This window comes from Castor canadensis, chromosome 1, assembly GCF_047511655.1.
Source record: "Castor canadensis chromosome 1, mCasCan1.hap1v2, whole genome shotgun sequence".
Classification (NCBI taxonomy): Eukaryota; Metazoa; Chordata; class Mammalia; order Rodentia; family Castoridae; genus Castor; species Castor canadensis.
The window spans coordinates 154,988,826-155,011,688 of record NC_133386.1 but is presented as its reverse complement, the minus strand read 5'-3'; the positions used below and the strand labels follow the sequence as shown (position 1 = coordinate 155,011,688).

Genomic DNA, 22,863 nt, shown 5'->3' with positions numbered 1-22,863 from the left:
TATGAGTCTGCTTATATTTGGCTCATCAGGCAAATATAAAAATCCAGGGCCTGGATTCACTTTCGTCTTAAGCATTTGGAGCATGGTGGGAGGGGTGGAAATAGGGCTGTGAACAGCAGAGCGTGACTTTTCAGTTTATACTTTACAGGAAAGACAGGTCAAAGTATTGGGTGTCTGCAGTGTATGTTCAACCCTGCGTGGTTCTCTCCACTCCTCCAGACTGGGATCCCTGAGTGAATGTTGCAGACACCAATGGAGTTAATAACATTGAGAGTAAATCTTCGCCAGGAGTGATTTGCCAGGAATTACCATTTCCGGGGTTGCCTGTGGGATTCTTTTCATGACTTGAGGATGGTTATATCCCTTCTTGGTAATGTATTTGATGAGATGTCCTAGATCCTAGCACATTCCCCCCAAGTCTTTGGGGTGTTTGTAGTTGGAGTTTGGCTCAGTGAGTGGCCTCTCAGGTTGAGGGGCTGCTTTTATGGTTGCAGCTGCTCCTTTGCATCTGTCCTGTGGCTGGGCTGCCGTGTTGCCCTCTCAACCTTGGGGAAGCTGGAGCTCCATTGAGAGAGCCCTTGTCACTTTCTCACCACTAAGGAGGCTTCTACGTTAACACCTGGTGTGCTGATGGTGCCATTCCCCAGACTTGCAAATCCTGCTTCGAAAAAGCTACATACATCATTTTGAATTTTCTCGTGACATTTCAGATTGCAGTTTGCTAACCACCTACAACAGATTCCCTGGGGTGCTTGTTAAAAATGCAGAATCTCTGGAAACAGAACCTAGAAATTTGTATTTTAGTAAGAATCCCAGGCCATTATCAGATACAGCAGTGTTTGAGAATCACTGTTAAAAACACACAACAGCCATCATACCCCCCTCTTATTTTATAGTAGAGAAATGTGACAGAGTGGCTATATGGCTTCTCTAGGATCACAATCAAATTTGAATGGAGCCAAACCTGGAAGAACTGAACCCAAGTCCAGATAGTTAATGCTACCTCATATTTGCGTAGAGCTTTGTTCTTGTAAGGCATAACCCATCTTTTTGCTTTTATTTGCTAAGATGGAGAGTGCCATCTTCTGTTTTGAATCAGATTGTTTCTTGGTATGAGAGCTGTCCACACATATGGAATGGGTAGCAGCATCTCTATTCTACCTCTTGTAACCAACAAAAATGTCCCCAGGCATTGCCAAAAGTCCCCTGATATGCATAATTGCCACAGCTGAGGCCTGCTTTAGTGGGAGAAGCCATGTTTCTGGGATGTTCCCTAATGATATCCTATGACATTTATTTTTATGTTGTGGAACTTCATTTAAAAAATTTACATAGTTGGCTTCTTCCCAACTTGGCTAATGTGCCATATTAAATACGTAAATAGGATTCACATTGAATTCTCTTCTCATTTGTGTTTTGGCCTGCAGAGAGAAGGCATGAATCAATTTGGAAAGACCACTGGCTTTGGGTTTGCCTGCCAGCCCTAGCTTCCTAACTGTGTGATCTTGGACAAGTCACTTGTCCTCCTCAAGTGCCTTTCCTTATCTGATTATGATAGAGAGAAATGTTTGTTGTGAAAGAGAATTAAGTGATACCTTGGATGTGGAAGTGTTTATAAAACACTACTCATCTATTAAGTAGCAATGATAAGATTGAGGTCTAATTACCAGTACTTGAGATTTTTCTCAAATTTAAAAGTGCAGAACTCAGCACAGCAACTATAGACTTGTATTTGGCTAAGTGTATTACCCTTCCCATCTTTCTGCCCATAAAGTTAATCTTCCCCTTTCTTACTTTAAATTTAATCTTCCACTTCTTGGTGACCATTGTAATACCTCTTCGTGGTTCACTGTCTTCTGCAACAGTGGTTGTTAGGTTATTACTTCTGACTGGTAAGAGCCAGTTTCTTTTTATGGTGAGTTATTGAAGGGCTGCCAATCATTTTATAAAAAATAAAACTAGTGATGCCCTCTGTTTCCTTCTTTTTGGCACCCAGAGAGATGTATGGGGCTTGAATTCAGGTGGTGAAGTAAGCATCAGTCTGCAGAGAGGCTTGCAGATGAACTTGGAGAATGACTGAGCTAGAGTGCTGCTTCAATTTGCAGGTGAGGAAATAGTCCAGAGAGGAAGCATGTCTGAAGTATCATAGCCCCAGAGTGAGAGAAAGGCCTGGGCTGTCCAGGTCCCAAGGTTCTGGATATGGAATCCATGCCTGTCCAACTGCTGCTTCAGATGATGGGGTTTGGGAGCAGATTCCTATCTATACCCACAGTGCTATGGTTGCTTTCCCTCCCTTCAGATGTTGCCATGTAGGTTTTGTGAAATGACCTGTTTTGGCTCAATAATTTATGGATGGAATTTCACCAGAATATACATAGCATGTGAGTGGTTGTCACTGATTCTTAACACATCTCCAGGGGACAGGCAATGAACATAAAGAGGCTTCAGTTTCTGTATGAACATATCGCAAAAGGAAATAGACCGAGGAGATGAAGCTCCTTTCATTTCTTTGGTCACCTCACACCCTGTTCCTGGGCCACAGTTTCTCCCACTATGGAGTGCTGACACCATCACGGCTAATACTGATTTTTAGTATTCTTGATACTTGCTGCTGTTGAGTACTTCATGCCAATGCATGTGAAGTGGTTAGCAAGATGTACACCTCATGCAATCCATCCAAACACCCCACAAAGAAAGCACCATAGCTGTCTCCATTTTGTGAAGGAGGAAACAGGGTAAGTAGCATACTGAAGGTCACACAGTAGGATAATTGAGAATCAAATCCCTTCAACTTATGAGGCTTACATTGGCTTGCTCCTGCCTTGACAGTCTTAATTTCTGTGGGGGCAATTACAGTGTATCCTACCTGCTAGCTCCTTCCCCCTACTCCACATGAAAGCTTTTCAAGGTCCCTGTCTTTGTCTTCTCAGGCTGCCATCACAAAATGCTACAGACTGGGTGACATAACAACAGAAAATTTTCTCAGTCTAGAGTCTAGAAGTTTGAGATCAAATTTTGTGTAAGTTTGGTTTCTTTGGAGACCTTCTCACCATATCTTTGCATGGTCCCTTCTATGTGTCTGAGCTTCCTACTCTTAAAAGGATCCCAGTCATATTGGATTAGGGCCTTCATTTTTTTGTTTTGTTTTGTTTAGTTTCATTTTGAGCTGAGGTCTCACTGTTGTACCTAGCCTGCTCTTGAATTCAGGGACTCACAAGCAACCTATTGGCCTCCTGAGTAGATGGGACTGCAGGTATGAACCACCGTGCCTGGCTTAGGGCCTTCATTTTAAGTTAATCACCTCTTTATAGATCTTACCTCTAATATGATTATATTCTGAAGTTATGGGTTTTAGAACGTCAAATGTGAGTTTCAATGGGAGATACAGTTCAGTCCATAGCAGTCCTATTTGTCAGGGAGCCAGTTTGAACCACTAGAGCTGTCATGCCTGGGTGACACCTAGCTCATTTTCCTGCCACTTGACCTCAGACAATGCCAGGAGCCTGAAAGAAGAGCTGCCCTTACTCCAGGAACCTAGAGGCCCATTGTCAGAGGAAGCACAGTCTTTATCAGTTGGGACCTGGATTTGGTTGGACAGATCTGTAACCTTCAAGAACCTCATTTTCCTTACTATGAAATGTAGGTGATTCCTGTCTCAGATAAATGAAGCACTTCATATTGCAGGTATTTGTAAGCTCTGCATTCTAGTAGGTTGTTACTCAGTGTGTAATCTGTCACGCTCATGATCCTGGGGAGGGTAGAGTATGAGCCTAGGGAAGAAACTTTAAGGGATAAAATATAGAGACAGACTAAAAACAAACAAAACAAAAAAGCAACAATAACAAAAAAAATCAAACTTCTAATCTCCTTTGCCAGGTGTTTCAAAGGCCCTCTCACCCAGCCTTTCCTCTTACAGTGCCATGGTGCTATGTAATTTTGTGTTTTTGTGTCCCTGTCCTTTCTAGAGGAAATGCTCACAGGTACTGATGGGGACTATGGACTGTGAGGGCTCCTGCAGGTCCCAGCCTGCGGTATTCACCAGAGGACCCCATCCCACTGTTCCCTTGGGTTCTGTGGCCAAAAAAAAAAAAAGGCCAAAAACAGCTTGAGGATGGAGGGTAGGCACGGGAATTCAGATTGCTTACAGACAAATTGCCTAATAGATGCTTTGGGTTATGGTGACCTTGAAAGAAGCACAGAAAATTTCAGATTATTTTTTTCTTTATGAAGGTAGTATAAGTACATGACATCTGAAGTTGGATAATAAAGAAGGGAAGGGGGGAAAAACACATTCATTTCACCTTAATGTGTCTCCTGGAGAAATTTAATTATTTCCTGGGGAAATAATTTTTAATTTTGAATAGGTATGCATAATTGGGCACAAACGTGACTACAAAGCAGTGAGAAATAAGTCTTTCTATATAACATGCTTTTAGTCATAGTGTACATGTATATGGTCTTGACACTTGGAGATATTATTGCATTTTTTTCATACGTGTAAACGTTTCATTGTTGCCTCATTTTAAAGGTTTAAAATTTTGCAAGCAGTACATGCAAAATACATTTATGAATTTTTATTCTTACATTGTCTGATCTGGCTGGCTAAGTGAGTGTCCCCTTCCTCCCTCACTGTTCCATGTGCCTCCCTCTCCAAACTGTGGGCTTGGTTGAAGAGGACGACCTTCCCCAATAGAAGAAGACTGTTCTTCAGTCATGGGCATACGAGTAGCTGTGTCTCCCTGCTCGAACCTCCAAACAAGCTCTCAAAGTCCATAAATGATGGACAACACAATACTAAGATAGTAACAGCAATGGCAGATTACGGGTGATTTTTACTTTCATTATTTTATTTTCTAAATTTCTCACTGGTGAGCAGGAATATTTAGAGAAGTATGCAGAAGAGACATTACCCATGATCTTAGAATTAACATTTTGGCTTATTTTTTATCCGCTATTCATTTCTTGAATTTTATAAACATAATTGAGATTATATTTTATATAATAATATATAAAATAATTAATTTTTATATAATATTTGATTATATAAGCATTTGTTAAACTTAAATTCTTTAAAGACTTTATTCTTTTGTTTTTTTCAGTATTGGGGACCGAGCTCAGGGCCTTTCATTTGTCAGGCAAGTGCTCTTCCACTGAGCTAAAACCCAACCCTGACTTTATTCTTAATGACTGTGTGCCATTCTATCAAGTTGAAACAACATATTTGAGTTAACCCTTCCAGAATGGTTAAATAGTTAGGTAATTTCCAGGTTTTTTTTGGTTGTAAAAATAATGTCATGATAAACAGTTTATGAAACAGTATTTCGAACCCTTAAAATATCATGGTGAAGCTTAGAGGCTCTGTATTCCTGATGCATGGTTACATGCTAGGCACTCAGCAGTTGCTTGTGTCTAGTGAATGAAAGGACCTGAGTGAAGGAATGTCCTATAAGTAATTTCAATAAATGATAACATGAAAGAATAAAGAATATTTTAAGGCAGTGAAGATCTGTCAAGAGGGACCCCTAAATGAACTGCAAAATCAAAACCTGATCTGGTGCAGGTGACTTATGCCTAAAATCCTGGCTACTTGGAAGGCTGAGACTGGGAGGATTACAGCTCAAGACCAGCCTGGGCAAATAGTTTGTGACACCCCATCTCCAAAATAACCAGAGAAAAATGTACTAGAGGTGTGGCTCAAGTAGTAGAGTGCTTCTTTGCAAGCTTGAAGCCCTTGGTTCAAATCCCAGTCTCTCTCCCCCACCAAAAAAAAAAAAAAAAATTCAAACTCTGTCATACGCTGATAGGTTCAGGGTTTTTGAGAAGGTTCTGCAGTTTTGGATATGAAAAATATTACGTGTAGATAGTGATTTGTAAAATTGGACAGGAGAAGTATACAGCTTGCTCTGTCTTTGTACCTTATTGAAGAGTCAAGTGGCAGCAACAACTTTCCAGTCTCTGAAGGAAGGGTACATGGTGACAATGACAAAAGCCTCCGGTGCTGTTTGCTGTCTGACTATGTGCTGCCCTATTGAATATGTGGCTGCTGGAACCAGATCAATTTGTGGAAGGCTAGAAAGGTTTTCTTGACTTCATCACTCTTTAGAAATTGAGTGGGAAAGTAGAATTTCTCTGAAAGGTGTCTCTTTTTCTACCTGGAGCACTCCATAATTTGGACCTTGTTGGAATAGCCTGTCTTTATTGTGAATTTGGAACCACTGACTACCTTTCTTTCTGCTGTGAACTATTTATACGCCAAGAAGCACAAGTGGAGGCCTTTCACCTCCTCATGCATGGCTTGAAGATGTGAGCAAAGGAAAGCAGCATTCTTTAGAATCCCTAATCCCTGAGCATTGGCAACAGAGAAATGAAAACTATTCTAATATAGACGTCTGTGGAATGGTGATGGATTATGGAGGGTCTGTGAGAATCGCAGCTGCCAGTCCCTAGCAGTTTCTTAGCATTTTCCAGCACCCTCTGGGGAAAGGGCTCCTCTTTCACTTATATAAGCAGACATCCCAGACATGTTCTATGTGTCCATTCATTCATTGCCTTCACTTCTTTACTCATTACATTTGGCTCAGTTATTGATCGGCTAATGTTACAAGTCATACAAGACACAGGGTATAGTAGTAACACGTGACTAACATCTACTTGCTTCCTGTTAAGTCAGGGTTCAGTGGCAATAATATGGACCCCTCTAACTCTTCTAACAGAAATGGGTTTAATGCAGTGAATTTGGTAATTAAATAATTATCGGAAGGGCAGAAGAGCAGGCTCTAGGTTGGTATTTGATAATGACAACTAAAGCAAGACTGAAAGTGGTCCACTAATAGTGGGTTTCTTTTTTCTTTCCTTTTCCTTCTTCTTTGAACTCTCCCTGTCCCCTGCTCTCAACTTCTCTGACACAGATCTTAGACTGTCCCCATAAGGGAAGAATTGTTTCAAAGAATTAATGGACTATAAAGTGTTAACCATCAAGTCTGTTGTTAATAACCATTACTTGCTGACCAGATACTGTGTGTCAGCTGTGTGGTAAGTCCTTTAGCTTTTTCACTCAGTTCTCACACCTAGTAGTTAGTAGTATTAGCTGTACATTACCGGTGAGAATCCTGAAGCTGATGAAAGGTAATTGACTTGTCCAGGACAGTTCAAATGTAGTAACATTTGAATTCAGTTAGTGGTTCTATCCAGGGATACTTGCAGTTTAAAAGAAAAATTGGGCCACACAAGACACACAAATGCCTAATAATGCTCAAGCATCATTAGCATGAAGGAAATGCAAATCAAAATCTGTGTGTGGGTGTAGACACACAGGATATCTATATAGTATACATTCCAAGGCGCCACAGATAGTATTGAACCCAGTACATATTTTGGGTTTTTTTTTCCCTATATGCCTTGTAGTGTTGCCACACATGACTAGGGTTTATCTCTTTGATATGCCCTGGTGCCTCCTTTCCATTGCTCTTTTTGTTTTTTGAGCCACTCCCACAGCCCTTTTTTGTGATGGGTTTTTCTCAAGATAGGATCTTGTGAACTGTTTACCCAGGGCTGGCTTTGAATCATGATCCTCCTGATCCCCGTCTCCTGAGTAGCTAGGATTAGAGGTGTGAGCCACCGGCACCTGGCTCCATTACTACTTTTTTTTTTGAGATGGGGTCTCACTATGTTGCTCAGAATGGCCTTGAAGTCACCATTCTATTGCCTCAGCCTTGCTCGTAGCTAGGATCACAGGCATGTACCATCATGCTTGGCTTATGTCACTACTCTTGCTCTTTGGGCTATTATTAACTAAAATACAGGTTACCCGAACACAAGCACTGTGATCCCAAGACAGTCGATCTGATATCTGAGATGGCTGCTAAGTGACTAATGGGCAGATAGCATATGCAGTGTGGATATGCTGGACAAAAGGATGATTAACATCTAAGGTGCCACAGGGCAAGATTTTATCATGCTACTTAGAATTTTCCATTTAATTTTTCTGAACCACAGTTGGGAGTGGGTAACAGAAATCATGGAAAATGAAATCTCAGATGAGGGGGGACTACCCCATTTAAAAAGAGGTAATTAACAAGTGCTGGTGAGTATGTAGAGAAATTGGAAACTGATAGGCTTCTGGTTGAAATGTAAAATGGTAGAACCACTTTGCTGATTCTCAAAAGTTTAAATGTACACTTACATGATTCATGAATTACACTTCCATAAGAAATGAAAACAGATGTTCATGCAAAAACTTGTTCACAAATGTTCATAGCAGCATCATTCAGAATATCCTAAAAGTGAATATAAATTGTAACCCAGATGTCAATGAACTGAAGAGTTGATAAATAAAATATAGCCATGCAGTGGAATAGTCTTCAGCAACAAAAAGGAATAAAATATTAATAATGCCACAACAGGGATGTACCTTGAAAATGTTATGCTAAGTGAAAGAATCAGTTTCAAAAGATGACCTGTTTATATGATATGTTCAGAGTAGGGAAATCCATGAAGATAGAAAGTATATTAATGGTCACATAATACTGAAGTGAAGTGGGGTGATGACTAGAGGAGTTTAGCGAACTTTGGGGATGGGAAGATGGGATCTTGCCATATTGTCCAGGCTGGTTTTGAACTTGTGCATTCAAGCAATCATTCTGTCTCAGCCTCCCTAGTAATTGGGTTATTAGGTATAAGCCATAGTTCTGGGTTGGGGGAAGGGTTCTTTTTAGAGTGATAAAATGTTCTATAATAGAGGCAATAATGGAACAACTCTGAATATACTAAAAGTCTTTGCATTATACATTTTACGTGGGTGAATTGTTTGATTCATGAACTATATATCTCAAAAAGCTGTATCAAGGTTCCCCTCCCCCATACACAAAAAAAATTCTAGGGAGGACCATGCTTACCCAAAAAATGAACTGCTAATAGTGGATTTTAGAGAGTGGATAAATCTCACAGTTTTCTTAAACTTTTGGTTTATAGTCATCCTTAGTAGATTGCATTGGGAAAATAGATTGGATTTAGCAAAAAATTAAATATTTAGTTCCCAGTTGATTGTCTGGTTGGTGGACCTAAAGGTAATATTTCTCCTCAGCTCTTCTCCTTTTCTAGGTATTTTTTTTCCATTTTTCTCTAAGGGGTGTGTATTACTTTTTATAATTTGGGAGCCAAAAATAAATTATTTCATGCAATATGTTTCTATTGGATTATGCAAAAAGAACATGATGTCTTCTACATGTTGTGCCACTTGAACTAGTTTAAGAATTTCTGTTCTAGGAAAAGAGTTTTTTTTGGGAAAAAAGTGATTTATCTAATAAGTGTCCATGAACTGGACTGGTGTCAGTTTGGAGCTATCCTTGGAGCTTCCTGCCTTTCATCCTCTCATTTCTTCCATGCCCTTTGAGTCTGCCAAGGAGAACTAAGCTATTCATGATCATGGTTTGTATAATTTTGTGTGGAACTTTATTTACAAGGAAAAGATGATCTTGATTATAGTTAGGTCAGATTGAAGAGAAATAAAAGGAAGAAATTGAACAGTGTCTATGCTTTTAGGTAATTTTGTGTCATTTTATTATCCAAGTATAATTGCTAGTGCTAGAGTTTCATAGTCTACTTGTAGCCTAATAAAACACCTCATGAAAGTTACAAGGCCTTAGTAGAATGAGAATCCACTATAGTAGCCTTCCCTCTCTTTCCATCCTGGTTAATGGCAGACTGAAATACACACATGTGTGTGCATGCGTGTATGTGTGTATTTATAGATCAGCAAAGTGTCATTTATTGAGATTCAACCATATGTTTGAGGGCAGAATTTGCTGTCTTGAAATCAGAATAAAGCTGAGGATTTACAGTCTGTGAGAGACTTAAATGTGGAGAGTTCTTTTTCCATTATGCAATAAGTTGGCAACTTGGAGCATGGCCTGAATTTCGCTGGCTGCAAGGTGGCAGGCACACTCTGGGGCATCAAGGCCTTCCCATTTACTCTGCGCAAATATGTTTAGCCCTCCCAAGTACAGGAGGAAGTGGAAATGGGTGGAGGAGTAGCTGCACTAAGTGCCTGCTCCCCACATCTCACCCAACTGAGCTGCTAACACTTCTTTGCACAAGCCTGGTACCAGGGCTTCTTGTTCTACCTATGAACACTGAGAGCAGGCTTGGAGCAGTTTCTAAGTGTGGTAGAAGAGAAAGCCCAGACAGCAAGGTTTAGTTCCTGCTTTTACTGCCTACAAGGGCTCTTTGCCTTTGGACAAATCACCCTTCTTAAGATTTTCCTAATATTTAATAGAAATAATGCTACCTACTTTGCATGCTTGTAGTGAATATTAGATGCAAATCCTATAGATGATACATATATCAGGCCTTTGAATACATCAGGACCTGATGTATTCTTTTGCAGAAAAATAAGGCAGAGTAATAATAATATTTGCTGCTGTTATTACTAGCTCACTGTGGACTAGGCAAAGTGCAAACATGTTGTGGTTATCATTGCTTCTCCTCAAAATGCTCCAAAGTAGGCAAGCATTACTACTTTTGTCTTCCAAATTAGCAGACAAAATCTAATAGTCCCAGAGGGGTATAATGCAGGTATTCGTATCTAAATCTGTTCTATCCAAAGGCCACTGAACATTCAAATCTAATCTTTTTTTTTTAATGTTTTTATTAGTATATAGTAGTTATACAAGTGGTTTCATTATGACATTTTCTTGTATACATACAATGTACCCTGGTTTGGCTTATCTCCTCAATTACATTCCCTCTTCCTAAAATGATTTCAGCAAGTTTCAATGTTCCATATTCATACATGTGTAGAAAATACAACAATCATATTCACCCTCCTTTACCTTCTTCATTTACCCTTCCTCTCCCACCATTACCTTCTCCTCCCCTACATTCCTGTCCTTCATTGTTTTAAGTGTGTTCATTGTTCAGTGGGGTTTTGCCATGGTGTTTCACTTGCAAATATGTTTTACTTTCATCAGTCTAGCCTCCTTTATTACTCTTCCTTACCCTTTCTCTCTACCCTGTATTGTTCAACAGTTTTCAGTGTCAAGTCTAATCTCAAACCATCAAAGAGTTGATTTAAAGTATTTTATGGAAATGTACCAGACCTTTTGAGTTTTATGACTGAAATAAAAATGACTAAAGCCCTGTTCTCAATCATACTCAGAAAATTAAATTGGAATGTTTACTTAGGTTTATAATGTTTGATAAAAAACTGAGACAAGTCTGAATTTATGAGATCTATAAAATTTGAGTTTTTGAGAGGGCAGGAGAGTAGGTTTTGGGGATGTAGGGGCAGGTCATGTGACTGCAGCAAAAATATTTTTGAATTCTAAAGCATTCCTGGTCATTTATTTCTGGGGTAACATTTTGTGGATGTTTTCTTCCAATGGTCAGAAAAAAAAAAAATGAATGTCCTTAATTAAAATTTCTATTGTCTTTGCCACAGAGGAGGGAAGCCTTTCAGTGGTTGTCATGGTGATGTGTGAATACACTGTAGATGTGGGTTGTGATTGCCACCAAGAGCCCTGAAATGAGCATTTATCATTTTGCTTACCCCCTGAGAGGCTTGCAGTACCAAACTGTATATTTTCTTAATCGACTTTTAAGTTCATATTTGAGCCAAATATGTGTGCACAAGGGAATGCTCTCCATTGCAGCCACGGTTACAGTCATAAAGTCTGAAACCCCATTTCTAATTGCTTTGTGTTCCTGAAGCAAAATGGCATATGTGAGGTGCTCATAAAAACTCACAGAAAGTAATTAGGAACTATCAGCCTTTCACATGGCACAGTGGGACAGATTGCAGTCACTTTCCCTCAGCTCCTCCCCTTGCAACACTCAGAAGTCTTTCCTGGCACACCTTCTGTAAGGGGAGGCCCATGTAAAGCACTGAGTATTTAATGCATGGCAACTTTGAATGCTGCCACCTGTCACCAGGCCTCCACCATCCCTCCCTGCACCCAGCCGGCACACTAAAGTTATGCTGCCTGATAGCAGAGTGCAGCTGATTCAGACAGTAAAACCAGGCTCTTTGGCTGGCTTCGGGGTTTCTGACAAGTATGATTGGGGTGTAAGAAGGGAATGAGGGAAGGATGGTGCCATGCAGCTGGGTAATGTGATAGGTTTTCCAGAGCTCTTTCTGCAGGTCGGATCTGAAGGCAGTGTGGTGACATCTCCTACTCCCACCTGGGTGTCTGTTCTGTAACCTATCATGAGCAGTGGTATTAAGAGCAAAGAATTTGCTCTGGTCAAATTCTGGTCCAAGTCTTGACTCTTTCCCTTAGCTAGTCATTTTTAACCTAGGTGAGGGACTTAATCTCTTCCATAACATGGTAATAGTGACAGCAACTACCTCCTTAAGTCACTATATGGCATGAGCTGATGCTTTTGTCAGCTGTCAGTGCCTTATAAGCTGTAAATTCTAATTCATTGGCTGTTCATTATGGTACATTGTATACAAGGCTCTGAGATGCAGAGGCAGGGCAAGCAGGACAATGACAATCAGAGTGGGCCATACATGTGATGCACAAGCATGCCTTTGATTCAGCCGGGTGTCAGGGAAGGCTTCTAGAAGGAAGTGACCCTTGCACTTGTCTTAAAGGACAAATAGAAATAGGGCTACAACCATCAAGAAAGAGAAGAACATCTGTAAATATACTGAGTCCTCACTGGAGCCTCTTCCTGAGGCAGGGAACAGGTAAAGGGCATTGTTTACCATGCTGAATTTAGCCTTTACCAGAAGGGGGAGGAGGTTGTTGGCTGATTTTAAGGCAAATAGTGGAACAACTTGTAGGTTTAAAGCTGTTTTGCATAGCTGTGTAGAGGATCAGAATTGTAGAAGGTGAATTGGAAGTATATGGATGCAGAGATAATATGATATCCTTAGAGACCAGTGCATCCATGCTTCTGAATATGGCTGTGGAAAAGGAGAGGATGGGCTGGAGTTGGGGATACAGGAGGGATCCCTGATGACTGATCGAGAATGAGGGAAAGAGGCAGACTGACTTCCAGCATTTCTAAATGGTATTACTGTTGGGATTTGGGTAGGGACAGATACTCACTGTGCAGATCAGTGTCGCTTAGTGTCCTGGGCTTCCTCCTATTAAATGCCCCTTACCCCTATGGTGATAACAAAAATATCATTGTTTTCCCAAATGCCTCTGGTTGAAAACACTAAATATTGGTGCTATTTACTGAGATGGACAATAAAAGAGGAACAATTAGATGGGAACAGGGGGGAAGTTTCCATATTGGAATATGTTGATGTAATGGTGCCTAGCAGACATTGTGGTAGGAGTATCCTGTAAGCAGTGTCCCATAGGCTTAGGGATCCAGGACTTGAAGAGTGGAAAGCACTTAAAGTGCTGCTTTGGGAGTCCTAAGCACAATTAGGCATGAGCTTTCCTGTGGAGGAGGTGCAGCATGAAAGTGCAGGCAGGCAGCAGAACCTGAGGGCCCAGCATACATCTTGTTTGATCTTATGAGCTGGCAAAGACTGATAGTATTCTAGGACTATTTTACAGGGAAGGGGAGAAACACTCAGCAAGAGAAAATGATTTTTCTGTATTTTTCTTTCATTTTATTTATTTGTGTGTTTTTTGAATCAGGGTCTCACTGTGTTGCTCAGGTTGGCCTCAAACTCCTGGGCTCAAGCCATTGTCCTGCCTCAGCCTTCCTCCTGAGCATCTGGGACTACAGGTGTGTACCACTCCCTCAGCCCAAGTTTCTCCTTTATACAATTTTGGCAGATTCTTTCCTTGGCTCAGCCAGTGTCCAGAGGAGGCTTTGAAAAAGTAGGTCTTCCTTCCTTCCTCCCTCCCTCCCTCCCTCCCTCCTTCCCTCCCTCCCTTTCTTCATCCCTTCCTTCCTCCCTTCCCCTTCCTTCCCCTCCCTCCCTCCCTTCCTTCCTTCCTTCCTTACTCTCTTTTTTTTTTTAATTGAGGGCTCTTTTTGTCCTGCTTTATGGCCAGGGGACCCAAGTGCCTCACTGACTGGGCTGTTACTATCACCATCTTCCCTTTTGTGCCTTAGCAAGGAGGCTTGTCACGATTCCCTTTTTTCCCTGCAATGGCAGATTTTTTCCCTTGGTGTCCTCTGTGTTCTTGGTTCAGTGATTAATAGATACTTGAGGAATTGCAGGGAGGCATTTAACATGCATCAGATACCATCACTAGCAGAGAAAGCATTTCACTGAGCATACTCTCTGCTGTCTGTATCCTTCCCTATTGACACAGTTTGACACTGAGGAATTGAGTCTGAATCTAGAAAAGCAGTTTAAATGTGTGAGTTAGAGCCAGTGGTGTGCAACTGTCTCAAAAATAGGAGGTGCATGGGATAGGTGGTTGGTGCAGAGTCAGTGATGTTTTGCACTTCCTTTTCTTTTCTTGACCTTCTTCAAAGGTAAGAATCATTGCTGGTTAAAGATCAGCAAGTTCTGGGCTCTCACCTGCATGTTTCCAGCTGCCACCCATGCCAGAATGCTGGGATTTCCACACAGGGATGTGGAAGGTTGGGGGTTTATTTTCAGAGAGTGAAGAACCTTGTAAGAATAACTTTTTAAGCCCATGCCCTGTACCAGAGTTTTCTTCTTGCCTTGGAAATTTTTAAAGAATTGATTATGCCATGTTATCTTCACAGTGAATGGTTTAACATTTGACCCTAACTCTGGAGTCAAAGGGCCTAAATTTGAGTTCTGGCTCTGCCCCCCTCTCTCTACACAAATCTCTTAATTGCTCTGATCCTCAATTTCTTCATCTGTAAAAATGGAGATGGTAATACCTACCTCCTAGAATGGTCATAAGGTATGAAAGAGAATGCTTGCAGAACGCCTGGAATATGATGTGACACACAATATATAATATAATATACTCACTCAGTTATCATTATGGGTACCTCCTTTTATTTGGTTCCATATCTACCCCCATACCCTCCAGGGTTGGCTGACTGCAGAAATCTGGTGCACTGGTGGGCCCTCTGTTAGGGATGTAGGGAGCCTGGTAGTTTTTTTTTTTTTTTTTTTTTTTAGGGAGAATGGATCCCAAAAGAACAATATCCTTTAGGTTTACCTCCTTGATGCCAGGCATACACCATTTAGAAGGTGTACACTGCTGGTTTGAACCCAGTTCTGGCTCCAAACTTACTTTTCACTGACTTTGATGCCTCTTTCCTGCCCTATCCCCTCTCCTGTCTTGCTCCCTGAGAAACCAAATGGGGAAAAAAAAAAATACTAGTATAAACCAAAAAAGTCTGTCAGGATGTTCCCTGTGGGCTCAGTTGTGTGCTCACTGGAAACTCCTGGAGTCCTGGGGGTCAGGCGCCTTCTTCCTGCTATGTTCCTTGAGCTGGGACTCCTTTCCTGAATGGGCACCACTAGGAAATTGAAGAGGAAACTGGTTTGGGTGGGGAGTTTCCGAAGTTATCCCATTTTGCCCTTTTCTAGAGGTGAGATAGTCAGAGAGAGCCCCTCCTGATTAGTTGTCCAGAATCTTCCCTCTGGTCACTGAGGGTAGGGTAGTCCCCTTTCCCTAGGTCTTGGAGGGATGCTGGGCCAGGAGGGAATAAAGACCCTCAGTCCTTTGGCAGCCTCCCCCTTCTCAGCTTTTGTGCCTCTAGAGTCCCTAGAGTCTGTTAATACCATTGCAAGACAGAGGGGACAGTTGGTAAATAGGCTTTGCCAAGCAGGAGGTACCTCCCAGGCAGGGTAGGCCAAAGGGTGCTGGGTGATCTGACTGTGGATAGCAATAACTCCTAGAGAGAAGCAACTGCAGGAGGCTCCTCCCACTGGAATGTGGTTGAGTCACTTTACTTCTCACAGCCAGGATTACTTTATCATATTTTCTAAACAAAGACCCTGTGCTTTAATTCCTCATGGAAGTCCCCTGGGCTCTGGGCAGAGCTAGCCCTCAGATCTGTGTGTTGATAATTTACAGCACTGCCCCAGTTTATGGAGTGAAGTGCTAATAGTCAGGATTTATGTGGGTCACTGTGTGCTCATACCTGCCAGTCAGCTCTTGTGGTGGACTATGAGCCCTCTTGGTTTCCTCCTTCCACTCCTCAAGACAGCTCTAACCTGAAGACAGCATGGATAGGGTTACTGTTTTAGAGAGTTATAACCTCCTTGTTACAACTTTCGCAGCCCCAGCAGTGTGGAAGTGATGCTGAGAGAAAAGGAGTCTAGTGACTTTCAGCACCAGGTATCAGGGCTGGAAGGGCTCCCTGTGTTCATCATCTCCGACCTTTTCCCACCTTTACAGATGAAGTGATGAGACTGAGAGGGAACACTACCCATTTCCTTTCCATTTGTCTGGAATTATTTACCTTGAGCAAGTTAAATGCCCACAGTAAGACGATGAGGAGACATGATGATGCAGCCATCTAGTTAGGCTTCTGGACTTGGATACCAGTGGGAATTCTAAATTCTTCCAAGGTTTGTATTCTTGGGTAACTGATTTAATTCTCTTATGCTTCATTCCCTCTTAGTGTTGAAGTGATTAGAAACAGTATATGCAAACATCTTGAGCAGTCACAACAGTAGATTTTCAAGAAATGGTGACTGTTACCTATAGTTGCACTGGCTTTTTAATGGATCTTGGCCACAAGGGACTATTTAGGCCCTCATGAATGGGTTTGATGCTCCTGTAGAAGAGGCTCCAGGGAGCTTGTATTCCTCTTCCACCATGGGAGGAAGAAGTAAGAAGGTGCCATCCACAAGGAACAGGCCTTCCCTCACCAGACACCGAATCTGTCAGCACCTTGTTGTTGGATTTCCCAGCCTCCAGAATTGTTAGAAATAAATGTTTGCTCTTTACTTTAAAATTAAAAATGCATGCTAATTCAAAAATAAGATAAAAATTTTAAAAAACTTTTCATAAATTAAAAAATGAAAATAAATAAGAAAACAATATAGAAATCATCAATCTCCATGTAAGCTTCCTGTGAGAAAGGCTTAAAGAACCTAAAAGATCTTCCCCAACAAGGCTCTGAACTCCTGCTTTTGCTGCCAGGTTCCTGGGAGTTAGCCATGGCCTCTCAGCCTCTCCCCCTCTGTTAGAAATATCGAAGTTCTGCCATGATCACAAATCAGATTACATGCTCAAAAACTGATGGACAAGGCAAAATTTACTTTTGCAGAAAGGTGTGTGTGTGTCTCTGAGCTAAGTCAGGCAAGCCAGCACACACACTTAATGAGAATTCTGCTCAGTTTTTATCTCTCATGCAAGTCTGCGCCTCACCCTGATAGACAGGTTTGGGTTCACAATCTTTGTGACTGGCTAAGGTTGAGGTTTAGGGTAGGGCATAGGTCAAAAGGAGACATGATTGGAGAGCATGGACAGAAACTTAATTTGCTTGGTTGGTATACTCAAAGACAAAGAGATGACCCATAGTTGGGAATTCTAGGATTCTGGGGAAACTGAGGCCTGAAATGACTGTTTGACTTGAAATGGCAGCACCAAGTATATAATTAACCCTGGGCCAAGGGGACCTTGAAGCAGAGATTCCTTTGGACAATGATTATCCTAAAACTAGCAGTTTGAATTTTAGGACATCGGATGACAAACAATTCTCTGCTTAAAGGCAGAAAATTTATAGCCAGGTAATGTGCCACTGAGCACATAGACAACTGGGGAAATTAGCTAATATCCACACAATGACAGACACATTCTATAGTGTGATACTGTGGGCAGGGAGGGGATAGGGTCAAACCCAAGAGTCTGACTTTAAGAGTCTCATGCTTTACCGACTGAGTTAGCTCTTTGACAGAAAAGACCCAACTTAGTTGATTCTGTACTCCCAAAATCTATTCTCTTACAATTCTGGAGGCCAGAATCAAAGTGTCAAGAGGATTGGTTCCATCCCATGCCCCCTCTCTGGCTCTGGTGGCTACTGACATTTCTTGGCATTCCTTGTCTCTCGATGCATTGCTCTAATCCCTGCCTCTTGTCTTTATATGGCTTCTCTCCCACATATGTTTACAGGCCACTCAAATCCAGACCAATGATACTGGATTTCTGTATGAAGTCTTTTGGCTGGACACAGGGATTCCCAGCTCTAAAATGTACTTTTCATGTTTGCTAGTGGAAATTAGTCACTGGAAGATGGATTTTGTTTAAGGCAGGAAGTTAATTTTAAAACAATGGATGATTTTTTTTCCCTTAACCCTTGTTTTCAGGAACCTAATGTTAATTTATGGTTCAATAATAACTGTGACTTCGAGTAATTCTCTTAATCTTCCCAGGCCCCAGTTCCCTCATCTACAGAACAAAGAGATTGGATGAAGCCAACTCTGAGTCATTTTTAGCCCTAAAACTCTTAATATTATTATCCTCGTTGAGAAAATAAGTCCTAAGTTGACTAAGACTGAATCTGAAAATCTCAAAAACTCTGTCCTTTTGTTCACCTTTGGCAGGATATAGAGAATGAGCTGCTACACACCCCTTCCCTCTTTGTGATTACTCACCTTTCAGTTGTATGACACCATAGGATTGGGAACCAGTTGACTCTCAAATATTTGTTAAATGAGTGAATGAATATACTGATGTCACATATCATTGTCGGTGACAAGTGATGCAATATTTTTCAAGTCATCAGTAATCATGAGCCTTTTAAGATTCTTCCTGAACACCCAGTTGAGGCCATTATTTTAAAAAGACAGTGGCAGTATTTTACAGTTGTTTTCTGGAGCAGTGTCTTTATTTGTGGTAAAGCTATTTAGGGCTGGACTCAGGCCTGAGGTCTAATACATGGCCACAGTAGGTCATGTATTTTGGGGGTTAGGAACTCTATGATGTTGACCTAGGTAGCACGTGGTCAGTTGTTTTCTGTCCCAGGAGCCTCTGCCTGCTGTCAGAGGTCCCTTTCCATGTCTATTGGTGCTGCATCCATTGCTGTCCCTTCTTTGGATTCTTTAGGGCTGGCTCTAAAGAATTTGGATTTACTGGCCCTAAAGAATTTATTGGCTCTAAAGAAAATGGATTTACCTTTTCAGGAGCCCAGGCAGGGAAGTCTAAGGGCAAGTCCACTCTCAGTTTTTGGGAAGATTTTTCTAAGATTTTTTTGTGAGAGGGAAAATTTTTGGTCTATTTTTGCTGTCTTCCTTTAGAGCTTACTTTTATGCAAGAAACCTTTATGCTTTGAAACAGATCTTCTAAAAGGTCTTCTCATATAAGTACCACGTGCTAACCGATTGCGCCACTGGAACTCTTAAAAGGTCTTCTCTAGAATCAGTTGTGTTGGTACAGAGTGGGAGTTGCAAACTCAAATGTCTATAGAGGTTTATCAGCCTGTTTGTTTCTCTAATACTTATAACACTCTGTTTTCTCCTTCTTTACCCAATTCTGCCTGAGCTATGGGTATTAAGAAATTAATGTAAAAAATTATAAATGTGATCAGGCTTGGTGGCTCATGATTGGAATGACCATAGTTTGAGGCTAGCCTGGGCAAAAAGTTAGTGAAACCCCCATCTTAATCAATAAACCAGGTGTGGTCCCTCCACGGGAGGCTGTCAGTTGGAAGATGTGGTGCAGACCAACTCCAGACAAAAATGTAAGACTCTGCCTGAAAAATAACTAAAGCAAAAAGACTGAGGGTGTGGCTCAAGTGGTAGAGCACCTGCCTAACAAATTCGAGGCCTTGAGTTCATACCCCCCTTCCCCTAAAAAATTAGAAATATGGATGTGACGATAAATAGCAGTAGGCATTCACTATCAATACTGGAAGCTGTAGGAAATGGTGGACTGCAGTGAACTAAAAGAGTTTTATTCTATGTCTCATGGGAATCCAATGTTTCCACAGTGTTTTTCCAAATTGAGGTATTTTTTTTTTTTTTGGTATGAAAGTTTTTTAATTTTAAACTGTGGTTGAACTTGTAACATCCTTGTAGCTTAAATCAAATTCATTTTGGGGACACATTGGTTTTCAAGTCATAGATTTGAAATCTCTGTTATGTGTTGATGTAAGTCAGCATACGGGATGGGCTCCTGGGTCATCTCTAAGGGCTGGTCTGGGATGATGTAAGGGCTCTAGGACAGCTGTGTGTGGAGGGGCTACTTGTGTTCATTCTTGCATATGGATATGGAGAAAGAGTCCATATGTGAAGTAAAAGGCAAATTATAGAATATATACAATTTTATTGTATTTATATAACTTTTTCCTAAAAAGGTATGTGTATGCAAATTTTAATACATAAAAAATTTCATAAATGCAACAACCAAAAAAAAAAATAAGGTAAAGGTACTTGCTTCTGGAATTAGATGCTGAATTTGAGTTAGGAAAGGGAACTGGTTTTTGGTTTACATCATTCTGTAACACGGAAAGCAAAATGACAAGAGTTGTGAAGTATACTTGCCATATGAAGACTATAAGCCTTTAGTACTGAGAACGTTGAGACAGGAAGAAATCAGTGGCCTGGAGTGATCAGGAAAGGCCTTTTAGAAGAGAAGGAGCCTTGAAGTTTGGGCAGAATTAATTAGAGAAGATGGCAGCAGGAGTCAAAGACTCTACTTTCTCATGGGTAGGAAAGACAGGGTGATTTGGGGACTGGTGGACAGTTAAATTTGGCAGAAGCTGAGGGTATAGGGAAGTGGTAAGAGATAGGGAGGCATTAGCTGTGAGGAGCCATGGAGGGTGTGTGGTCAGGAAGTAATGAAATGATAGCTGTGCTCCAGAATGATTAATCTGGCAACAAGGACAACAGAACCAGGGAGTTCGGAGGCAGGGTCACAGAGTGGCAGCCTCTCATGTGCCCCCTTCTGGTTTCCTGTCACTGATCCCTTCTAGGGTGTTGCCGGGTGAATGAGTTATGTAGGTACCTCATGAATAAGCTGATGGCACTTCCTGTTCCTCCACTTCCTGGAGTGAGCCTTGGAAGAACACACGGGTGCCTCATGCTGGTGCCTCAGGTAGTTCTCCTAACTCTGAAGCCAGCATGGTACTTAGACATTTTGAAGGTTATGTAGAACAAGGGGCCATTGACTGAAGTGTAAGCACTAAGAAGAATAAGTCTCCACTGTGGGCTGACCTAAACTTGAATTTTGGACATATAGTCTTCTAAAGACTCTTGACTACTTTAGGCTTTGAGTTCTCATCTGCTAAATGGAAATAATACAGTTTACCTTCTAGGATTGTTGGGCCCAGGGGGTCAGTGCCTTGCAAGTAGGTGTGCTTTACACTTCTATTATGGTATTCATTCCAATCTCTGTGTGTCTAGGATAGATATGAAGTACGTATCTGTTTATGATCATACCAGTCTATATTATCACTCTGATTTGGTGGGGTGATTATGCTGTTAATTATTGTTTTCCCACAAAGCACTCAGAGTGCTCAACATATAGTAGGGTTAAATAAGTGTTAAATATATGGGCTATGAGTTCTTAAACCTAATCCAGTCATTATAGCAGTTGATTTATAATCAATTAGGACTTTTCTATGGGCTAGATTATATCTCCTCTGTGGTTAAAACAAGCCTCGTCAAAGCAAACATCCTTTTAGGGTAACTAGTTAGAATGGCTCACAAGTCATTTGTTTTTTCATTCTTCTGTGACAGATCAGTATTTTGTGGGACTTGATGTTTATACAGTTTGGAAGTCCTTTAAAAATACGTATATTGCAGAATGTATGTAAACACATTAACAGGGTCCTTTCCTGGGCTTTGGAGGGACTCTAAAGCTTGAGTTTCACTGATGTCACAGTAATTCATCTCTATATCTGAAAAATTATAAAACATTCATTATAGGAGTTATAAAAGATTTGGAGATTTCTAACAGGGAAAATGGTAGTAATGTATACAAGTCTTAGTAAAGCTGTCATCCTCAAAACAAAATCTCCTGTATTTTTTTCTATTTGGTAAATGTTTATTAAGAGTTGTGAAAACAATAATCTCTACTATGCAAAGCTTATATTCTTTTGGTAACCTGCATTGTGATTTGTAGACCTACATAGGTTACAATGAAAAAAGCCACAGTGTTGATTGATGATTTCATTGATTGATGATTTCATTTACCTTAGTTTCCCTTTCTGTCTCTTCTGCTCTTGTCTTTTTCAAGTCTGTTTTTGTAAAAACAACACAACAACAAAAAAGATGCAATTTAATTAGGGTGAGAGTCATGTGGTTGGGGGGTAAGAGCCAAATGATTAAGTTTGTACTGAGAGAGATCGCCTTAGCCATTCCAAGCAGGGTGAAAGAATATAGATTGTTTCCAGAAGGAGTGGGTATAGTGGCTTGTAATTGCTTCCTTGCCTGCCCTGACTGGTATGAATATTGATAAAAAGAGTCATCATTTCTCCACCAAAGATAGGCTTTGCTTTGGGACTGACTTCAGCCCAGAGAAGCAGGGCAAAAATGACTAATTCAGTCTGACACTGGGTTGGTTGTCTCTTAGTCCTGATTCTACAGGGGCAGCTGACCCCACAGTGTCTAAGAACAACAGCATTGGCTCCTGTAGATGGAAGTGACTGCCTTGCTATTTGCCACCAGCCAGTGTTCCCGTTGGCCACAGTGAAGCAGTGACTCAGAGCTAAAACTGTGTTCCTGCCTGGTTGCCAGATTTTCCATGGGGGGTGGAGAGGAAGAAGAATGAATGAGCTGGAGTAAGTGTCTGGGATTGTAACACCTGGGACGCACCTACTCAAGAACTGAAATTGAAAGAGAGAGAGAGTGGATAGTCTGGGAGCTTCCCTCCCCTGTCTGACCTGAACCTGATTTCATAAGGCTGCAGCTGGGGAAGACACAATTCTGAACATGGAGCTCAAAGAGAGAGTGAGACTGTCTGCTGCCTTTCCTAGCAAGAACAAGAGAGCAGGTTAGTCCTGTACTGGTCTCATAAGGATTCAGTTTGCTGCGATATACTCTGATTCATGAAAGCCAAGTAATGACTG

General features: G+C 41.1%; 1 protein-coding gene across 12 annotated transcripts in view; it reads left to right on the top strand.

Annotated features, from left to right (window-relative positions):
- The window catches only part of Plekha7 (pleckstrin homology domain containing A7), a 208,628-nt gene that overhangs the window by 88,234 nt on the left and 97,531 nt on the right, over positions 1-22,863 (top strand). Inside the window, exon 1 of one of the 12 annotated variants that reach the window (XM_074042321.1) lies at positions 16,449-22,787. The exons of the other annotated variants lie outside the window; for them this stretch is intronic. The gene's annotated coding sequence lies outside the window, so the exon portion shown is untranslated. Of the gene's footprint in view, positions 1-16,448; positions 22,788-22,863 lie in introns of those variants that run through there. 12 annotated transcript variants of the gene reach the window in all.